Below are 9,506 nucleotides of genomic sequence, written 5' to 3'. Positions count from 1 at the left end.
TAGGAATACAATTTCACTAGATTTGTTGAATAACTATTTGGAAAGAATTCATAATTTTAGACTGATTGGTATAAATCACATGAACAAAATATAAGAAACCTACAAGCAAAGATAAATTGAATACTGAAAAAGAGGCCTATTAAATAAACAGCATTTAATTGTTTTCAGAGAAGTTGATCTGTATTCAGGTATATAGTTCAAATGTAAAATAAAAGTCTTCATAGTCTTCGTTTCGTTCAAATGAATCGTTATTAATTTGTCAAAGTTACAAACGATTCAATTTCTTATGCCTGAATGTATTTAAAGCCCTCACACAGCCACAGACCTTAAAAAAAAACACTTGCAAAATTGTAAATTATAATCTCGATTCAACATTATGTATAATCGTGATGTGACTATTGCGAATGATCGCATTGCAATATCAATGCTGAAACGATATCGATGCAGCCCTACAATCCCACGTAAAACATATGCCAGAGTTGTTGGTGGTTCATTCAGCTGTGGTGAGCCCTGATAAATAGAATAAACGAATGATTATTTGCGATTTGACTATTGCATGATAGTATTGCATGTTATATTTTTTGTAGCTTGTCAGAGAACTTTGGCTCTGTGTAGGAAATGCTGCCCCAGCTCTGCACAGGAGATTCACAGCTGATTACAGAGCAGGTCTTATGGACAAATGTGCACGACAATCACATATGATTAATTATTCAGCCCTAATACAGTATATATAACATATTAGTATTTATGTTTTTTACCTAAATCACAGAATGTCGTTCTTTGAAGAATGTAGGCTGGCAAACATACTGTACTGTATATGCAGATGTTTATATCGATGGCCACAAAGCTGTTCTTTGCAACTTCTGTTTGCCAATCATATACTATAAATTGTTTACACCAGAGTCTAAAATCCAGCACACTTTCAAACAGTGAATTCTGATGAGGGGGGTCAAAATGAACAAGACAAAAATTATCCTATTACTGTAAAAATTATGCTGTTTTTATGTAAAAATCTTGATAACATTATAAGTGGACTTTAAATGGATGAACAAGGAGGTGTGCCTCTTGCTGAAGGCACGCAACACTGCCTTCAGATCAGGTGATGCACAGGCCTACAGCACTTCCAGGGCTAATCTGAAGAGGGGCATCAAGAAAGCCAAGCACTGTAACAAGCTAAAGCTAGAGGAGGGCATCCAGGCCATCAGCAACTACAAACCCAGCCAGTCCACACCCACAGCCACAAATGTCTCCTTCCTGAACAAGCTAAATGACTTTTATGCCCGCTTTGAAAGAGACAATACAGAACCCTACACCAGGATCACTTCCTCAACCGTCCACTTAGTTATCACACTCACCTCCTCAGAAGTCTACACCGCAGACCAATCGCATCGGATCAATGTGCGTAAGTCTGCTGGACCAGACGGTATTCCTGGGCTCGTTCTCAACGCATGTGCAGAACAGCTCGCTGGGGTATTCACAGACATTTTCAACCTGTTGCTTAACCTAGCAGTTGTGCCAACATGCTTTAAAAACCACCTCTATTGTGCCAGTGCCGAAACACTCCAGCCCAACATGCCTGAATGACTACAGCCCTGTAGCACTCACACCCATCATCATGACTTTCTTTGAGCGGTTGGTCCTGGCACATCTGAAAGACTCTCTGCCATCCACACTGGACCCCCATCAGTTTGCCTACCGTGGCAACAGGAGCACAGAAGATGCCGTCTCCATAGCACTGCACTCTGTACTCACACACCTGGACAATAAAAACACGTATGCACGAATGCTGTTTGTTGACTTAAGCTCAGCATTCAACACTGTCATACCCTCTAAGTTACTGATCAAACTCAGAGACCTGGATATCAACGCGTCTCTCTGCAACTGGGTTATGGACTTTCTGACTAACAGACCTCAGAATGTTAGATCAGGCCACATCTGCTCCACCACTGTTACACTCAACACTGGTGTACCACAGGGCTGTGTGCTGAGTCCCTTCCTCTACTCCCTTTTTACCATCGACTGTAGGCCTGTGAACAGATCCAACACCATCATCAAATTTGCAGATGACAGTGATTAGTCTAATCAGCAATAATGATAAGACTGCCTACAGGGAGGAGATGCAGCATCTGGCCACTTGGTGCACTGACAATAATCTGCTCCTTAACACCAACAAGACCAAGGAGCTCATTGTGGACTTCAGGAAGACTCACAGACTCACATGATCCCATCCACATCAATGGGATGGCCGTTGAGCCTGTCTCATCTTTCAAGTTCCTGGGGACCCACATTTCAAAGTACCTTTCCTGGACCACCAACACCTCCAGCCTGGTCAAGAAGGCTCACCAGCGCCTATTTTTCTTAAGGCAACTTAAGAAGAGCCAGCTTTCATCAGCTGTCTGGGTGAACTTCTACCGCTGCACAATAGAAAGCATCCTGACCAACTGCGTCACAGTCTGGTATGAAAGCTGCTCTGTTGCTGAGCGTAAGGCACTGCAGCGGGTGGTGAAAACTGCCTAAAGCATCACAGGGACCACACTGCCAGCCATTGAGGACATCCAGAAGAAACACTGTCTGCGCCGAGCACGCAGTATTCTTAAGGACACCTCTCACCCTGCTCACAGACTGTTTTCTCTCCTGCCTTCCAGCAGGCGCTTCAGGCTCCCTCGGACAAAAACCAGCAGACTGAGGAACAGCTTTTCCCCCAGAGCTGTCTCCCTTTTGAACTCTGCCCCTCACTGACTCTTTTGGACCCCCCACAGTCCTCTAACTTACACTCCTCACAGACTCTTTTGGCCCCCCAATACACCCCCCACACTCCTCTAACTTACACTACTCACAATCACTGCGCTATTTAACATTTGCACATTTAAAATTTGCACATTCATTGTACTACATTGCACCGATTCACTTATTTGAACTGTACATACCCACTGCACATGGACATTTGTAATTATGTACACACCCATACTGTGTATGTACATTTGTAATTGTTTATCTATCTGCACTCTTCTGATTATTAATAGCAATCTGTTCATAGCTAATACAACCTGTATATAATGTTCATAGTACATCCATCTGTAAATATCACCATAGTTTTTTTATAACTGCACTTTACAACTTATACCTGTATCCTGCTATTGCACTGCGGGTTGGACCTAAACTGCATTTCGTTGCCTTGTACTTGTACATGTGTAATGACAATAAAGTTGAATCTAATCTAATCTAAAGAACAGTACAACATAAGTAAAATACAATAAAGGTAGCCCATGACTCCTCAAGCTCTATTGGAAAGAACATATTATGAATATATGAGGGGATGTTTACACTATATATTATTTCCAGTGCTGGCAGTATTGTATTATGCAAGTTCCAGGATATAAATTATCCATAAATTATGGCTTTGAAGATTCTTTGATCATTATTTAACCAGTGTTGCCTCGAGCCACAGATTCTTACTGTAAAGACATCATTAACAGTGAGTCAGGGGCAAAAAGCACCAGAACTTGGGCTTAGACATCAATGAAAGGTTACATAATTATTTCAATGTCCACGTTTTAGTTTTAATAACCAGACACCTGAGTCTAAACTTATACTAGAGATTACAGCCAACTAGGCCCTTTGGCTTATGCATATAGAGTAGAATCAATATAAAAACACTCAATTATAATCTACCTATAGATAATTATATCGGTCATTTTTTAGGAAACGCATGCCTGTCAGATGCACAAAAATTTGACCCTAAATTCACAGTACTTTCACAGTAAAATACTGTATGTTAATTCACAACAAATTAGTTAACAGTAATTTATTGTGATTTTGTTAATTAAATTACTGTGAAATAACAGCTATATAGTTTGTTCACAGTAGATAGTATAGACAATTACTGTGATTTCACAGTATTATCTTGTAGAATCAACTATATTTTACTGTAAAGGATGCTTTCCTCGGCTAGTCATTCTGACATTTACCCTGACTGTGAAATCATTTTGGGTGTTTAACAGTGCTTGGTTTTATAAATCAATCACTTTTGTTCCAGTTTATTAAGTTTTTGGCTAAGCACAAACTTATGTTCATTAAAAATTATTTAATATTTCGATGTTAACCTTATAAATTAAATAAAGGTAAATTAAAAAATGAAAATTTACTATGACAATTATGTCGTTTCAAAACAGAATGGTTTTCTTTCAGGTTATATTTGAAGGTGTAGCCAAATTGTTTTTTGGGGCAGCAATAACATTCAGTTATTTCCAAATATAAAAAAGTGTCAATACTAGCACAAAAGTTCATTTATGTTAATGTCTATGTTGAATGAAATAAAAAGAGTTTGAATTCCTATAACTAACATACAAAAGATCTAGCCTTTTTTACAGTAATTTGCTGTAATCTTGCTAATTTGATTAACTTCACAATATAATTCTGAATACAACACATTACTGTGAATTTTTACAGTTAAATCCTGTAAAGTGATTCTAATGTAATTTAAATTAAATTAAAAATTAATGTTATATATTGCATGCATAGTGTATTTCACAGAAAACCAATGTTAACCAAAACTAAAATCAGCTAAAAACACCTAAAATAATTTTATATTCAGCTGAAATGTATATATGTATATACATGTGTATATATATATATGTGCATATATGTGTGTGTATATATACATATATATACACACACAAAAATATTAAACAATCACAGTTGCTTAAGTATTTCTTATATATTTCATTTCATATACATGAAGTTCATATTTATTTAAAACTATTAATAAAATAAACAATATGTGCGTGTGTGTGCGTGTGTGTAAATTAGTGTATATGAAATAAACATTGCTTCTTACATGTGAACATTACAATTTGCAATTGAAATATTACATTTGCAATGCTCTTTTATGGATTACATGATCACATATCATTCACACAAGAGTGGCAAAGATTTCATCATTTATTAATTCTTATGTAATAGTTATAATGTGTGTGATTGTTTTACTTTTGAACATTCACAGAATAGCCATGTAGCTATCAGAATATCTTATGCTATCCAAAAGTAGTCTGAATACATTATCTAAAGTAAGTAATCTGGATTACATTACTATTGCAATTTTCATTGTTTAATTGTAATAACATTTTTGATTGTTCTTTTCCTAAAAAAATCCACCAAACTTTGTTTAAATTACAGGAAACAGCTTTAGAGTCATTTTGTCTGGCTATATTATTTGACAGTAAATGTAATAACATGTACACATGGACAGAAACATTCTTTTAAAGCTATTGTGTTTTAACAGCCTTTTCGTGGGTGTCTAATGCAGTCATGATTACTTTGTTTTCACAAAAAAATGCCATGAAATTGGAATTTTATATCCTGCTGCTTCAAAATAGAGCCATAATAACTTCCAGTTGTTTGTGTTTGACTTTGCATTTCTTCCTCTCGGTTATGACAGTTGGCAGATATTATTGACTTATTCTGGAAGCTTATTACTGCATCTGAGTGTTCATTTCCACCATGGAAGCAGTTGATGGCCATGGATTTCTGGTTAACTCATTTGTGTTGTCTGAGGTTTCAGACATAAAGCTCTGAATTTATAAAGACGTTCCATGGTATATTAAGAAGAATGATTTGAGTAATTTTTAATTTGGTTGATGGCAAGACAATACTTTGAGCAAATGAAGATAGTTTTCAGTGAACCACTTTTTCTTTTAAATAATTAATAGATGAAGACAATTCCAGCACTTTCTTTCTCTTCCAGAGGACATTTTAAATGTGTGAAAATGCATTCAGAGAATGTGCAGTTTCGAATGTGCTTTGAATATTCATGCCACTTGCATATGTTTCAAGGTCACTCTTAATTCTCTTTGAAAGCACAAAAAAATGCAAAACAAGTTTGTGAATTTGCAAAAAGGCAGGCATTCAAAAGGAGCCGACGCTGTCGTGGCTGGTCTTGTTTTCTGAAAAGCTTTTTTATTTGGCTCCGAGTCTCTAAACTAGGAACAGATGAAGTATTGCTGCATTAGATATAATGAAATGAGATGAATTGACTCATGCACTTTATTGGTTCATTCAGGTGCAAGCTGTTCATGCAAGAGCAGTCAGTGCATGTAATTCTCATTTTTTCCATTTTTTATTTTTTCTTTAAATGCACTTTTTAATGTTGCACTAATACATTTTTTCATGTTTCTCTTCCCTTTAACACGCACTCTAAGAAATTAAATAGACTAGGTATGCACAATTTTTTTACTGATTAAGTTCTTCTTATGGCCAATTCTGAAATACAATAGGTAAAATATTGATTTTTGCCAATAAATGCTGTTAACTTGAAATGACCCAGGTTTTGGTAAAAACCCCAAAGAATTCAGACAAACAAATAAAACAAACCAAAATATTTCAGAAACAAATACTTATATGTAATAGCAATGGAATGACGGAAGAACAATGTACTGAACTACTGAAATGTATTTAACACTTTATAGTAAAAGGTGTTTTTGATAATGAACACTTCAAGGTGCCTCTTGTATAGAGAACGGAGTCCCATACATAGTTCAGGTGTAAGCATGGGCCAGTATAAGATTCTGACGGTATGATAATCTTGGATAAAAATATCATGGTTTCACGGTATTGTGGTTACTGCTCTAACATAAATGTTCGTTTTACATGTCTGGGTAAAAAACTACAACTTGTTTCCACTTTAAAAACAAAATATTTTATTTTGAGAAACATAAAATAAACTATATTGGAAGAGTAAACATTTCAGGCTAAATAATTCAAATAAATCATTCAGCTTTTTTCGTTAGTTTCAAAAACACAGATTGTTCTTACAATTTAAAAGAAAACTAATTTATCTTTTCTGCTGGAGATACTGTTGTCCTAAAAAACAAAACAAAAAATCTTACATATAAAGTAGGAATGGTTTAGAATTTTTTTGGCAGTTTTAAAAACCGCGGTATGCAAAACGTTTACCGTCCCATGCCTATTCAGGTGGGATATGTCTTTTATTTTGTGTCTAAAAATCTTGCCAGTTTTGTGGGTCTCATTTATCAACTCTGATATTTAGTTCTTAACTTATATTAGATTCAGGTCAATTGATTGGCTGGATCATTCTAGCAGTTTTTTTTTTTTTTTGGTAAGAAGATAATTACCTTGCTGAAATGTCCACACTAGTTTCATCTTCTTCATCTGCCAATGTAGCTGTTTAGATTGAAGCAGATAATAGACAAAAGGCAGAGTTGCTTTCTAAAGCTAAATTCTGGGTTTGTGCACCCAGGAGAACAAAAAAATCCAAACTGATTTTAGCAGCTTTGGCTTAACTATATTAAACAGCAGTTCTCACTATTCACAAGATTTTTCAAAGATGTCCGCATTGTCTTATTATTGTTTAAACAGCTTAACTAGGGACCTTCTAGAAGCCTAAATGTGGAGCCTTGGCTGCTGTAAACCATATCAATGTTATATTGCATTGTCATTGTTAAATAAACTTACTATAACTAATAATCTACATTTTTTTTTATTTTGAATATATTCACTGGATTTATATTTAAGTACTGTATTTCAAAGCGACTGATGTTTGTGACACCAAAGAGACTGACAAAGAGATATTGGTGAGTCACTATTTGTGTTAGCATTATGTGTTCACATGCTACATTGAGTATGCGGATGAAATTACAGTTTAATAAATGTCAGGAACCTCGTCTATTAATTTACATTTGACTTATCTTGGATAAACAGTTAAATATATATATATTTTACAATAATTCAAAGGTCATTGATGGTTTTCATTGTATTCATTGCTGAGGCAGAATAAACAGCTCATGTTGCTGCATGGAGGTTACAGTGTCATCTGTGCAGAAAAAAGCATGTTTCCATTGAGCGGTGTCTGTTAATGTCAGTCATTATGCAGTCCTCCCACGCCATCGCATGTTTCTCAGATTGATCTTTATTTGAGTGAAAATGTCAATTTTCGCAATTTCCAGCACAATTACAGAAGATGGCCCATGAGAAGTGAACTGATTTTAAGCCTTATTTAATGGAGTTCATTTTTTATCAGTGTATTATAATACAATAACAATAGACCTAGGACCGCATGTATGACATTTTGTACCAGCACAAACCATCTTTGGTGGTTAGAAGCTGCTGACAGGATTTAATGAAGACATGCAAAATTAGTAATTAAAAAAAAATAATGTACTTAGTTTAGACAAAGCAATAGTCTTCAAATGGATCATAAAACATTACTGAGCATTATTTTCTGTTTGTGCAGATTGCATTGATTGTTAAATGAGCTGCCATGTCTGTGTTCTTTCATGCGTTTATTTTTTTAAATAAATTTTTAATCTCTTAATTTTGAGTCCTAAGTGAGATGTAAACTTGCAATTTCAAAAGATTTATGAAATTATCTATGAACTAAAACAAAGCTCTAAAGACAAAAAAAAACAACTATTATATTATAATGATAAATGTTGCAACTTTAGATTTCTGAGGAAAAAACTAATGTGAAAAGCAAGCTGCGATTTATTCGGAGGTAAAAAAGTCTGAAGGGAAAGAAATGAAAAAAAAAAAAAAAAAAGTAAATTCAGAAAGTATTAGTTCAAATTAAACTTTATACATTATATTGTACTTTTAAGATTTTTGTTAGATAAATATTTGAAATTCAAGCAGGATTTATGTGCTTATATAACATACTGATAAAACACCCATGAAAAAAATAAGTATGGAATACAGTACATTATATCTTGTGTTTTTGCCAAATTTTCATTGTGCTCTGCATTTCTCAGATTTACCAGAGAAAATGCATGTTTTGTAAATGCTGCAGAAACTCCCTACCATACACCTGAAGCAATAAGGCGCAAGACCTGTTTGCTGCGATTTGTTGCTATTTTTTTAATTAAAATGATGTAACTACAAAATATTTACAATAGGCTTGCCACGATAGACTGTGTTGACGGTGTTACCGGTTTTAAGATGCAACACCGGTGACATCACTTTTCCACAGTGACACCGTCCCCACATTTGTGTTTAAGTATTCGTTTTTTTTATTAAATATTTATTTGACTTAAATGAAAAATATAATTCTAAAACATATACTTAAGACGAGAGCATGCACCATAATCAAAATCTGAACATAGCTACAATGCATCATATTTCATTTATCACGCAAGGAGAGCGAGAGGAGTCGAATTTACAGAAAGAGAATGGCGGACGATTTAGTGTCAAAACGCAATGCAAAAGCGCCTGTTTGGCAATATTTTGGGTTCAATCCAAATGCAAAAAGAGAACCTGAAAACGTTAATGAGGTAATCTGCAAACTGCCTGACAAAGGTGGCAGCATCTGAAGGAAACAACTAATTTATGCACGCACTTCAACGCACCTACTTAATGTTTAACTATGGGTGGGTTGAGGATAGACAAGATCAATATCCATTAATACGCAACGCATGCTCTCATTTTAAAAATCACGTTACCATCATCTCACAATGTGGACTAATAATTAATCTCATATTTTATTAAAACGGGTGATT

Source organism: Danio aesculapii, chromosome 18 (assembly GCF_903798145.1).
Source record: "Danio aesculapii chromosome 18, fDanAes4.1, whole genome shotgun sequence".
Taxonomy (NCBI): domain Eukaryota; kingdom Metazoa; phylum Chordata; class Actinopteri; order Cypriniformes; family Danionidae; genus Danio; species Danio aesculapii.
The sequence above is the reverse complement of the archived record's forward strand: the minus strand, read 5'-3'. Positions refer to the sequence as shown.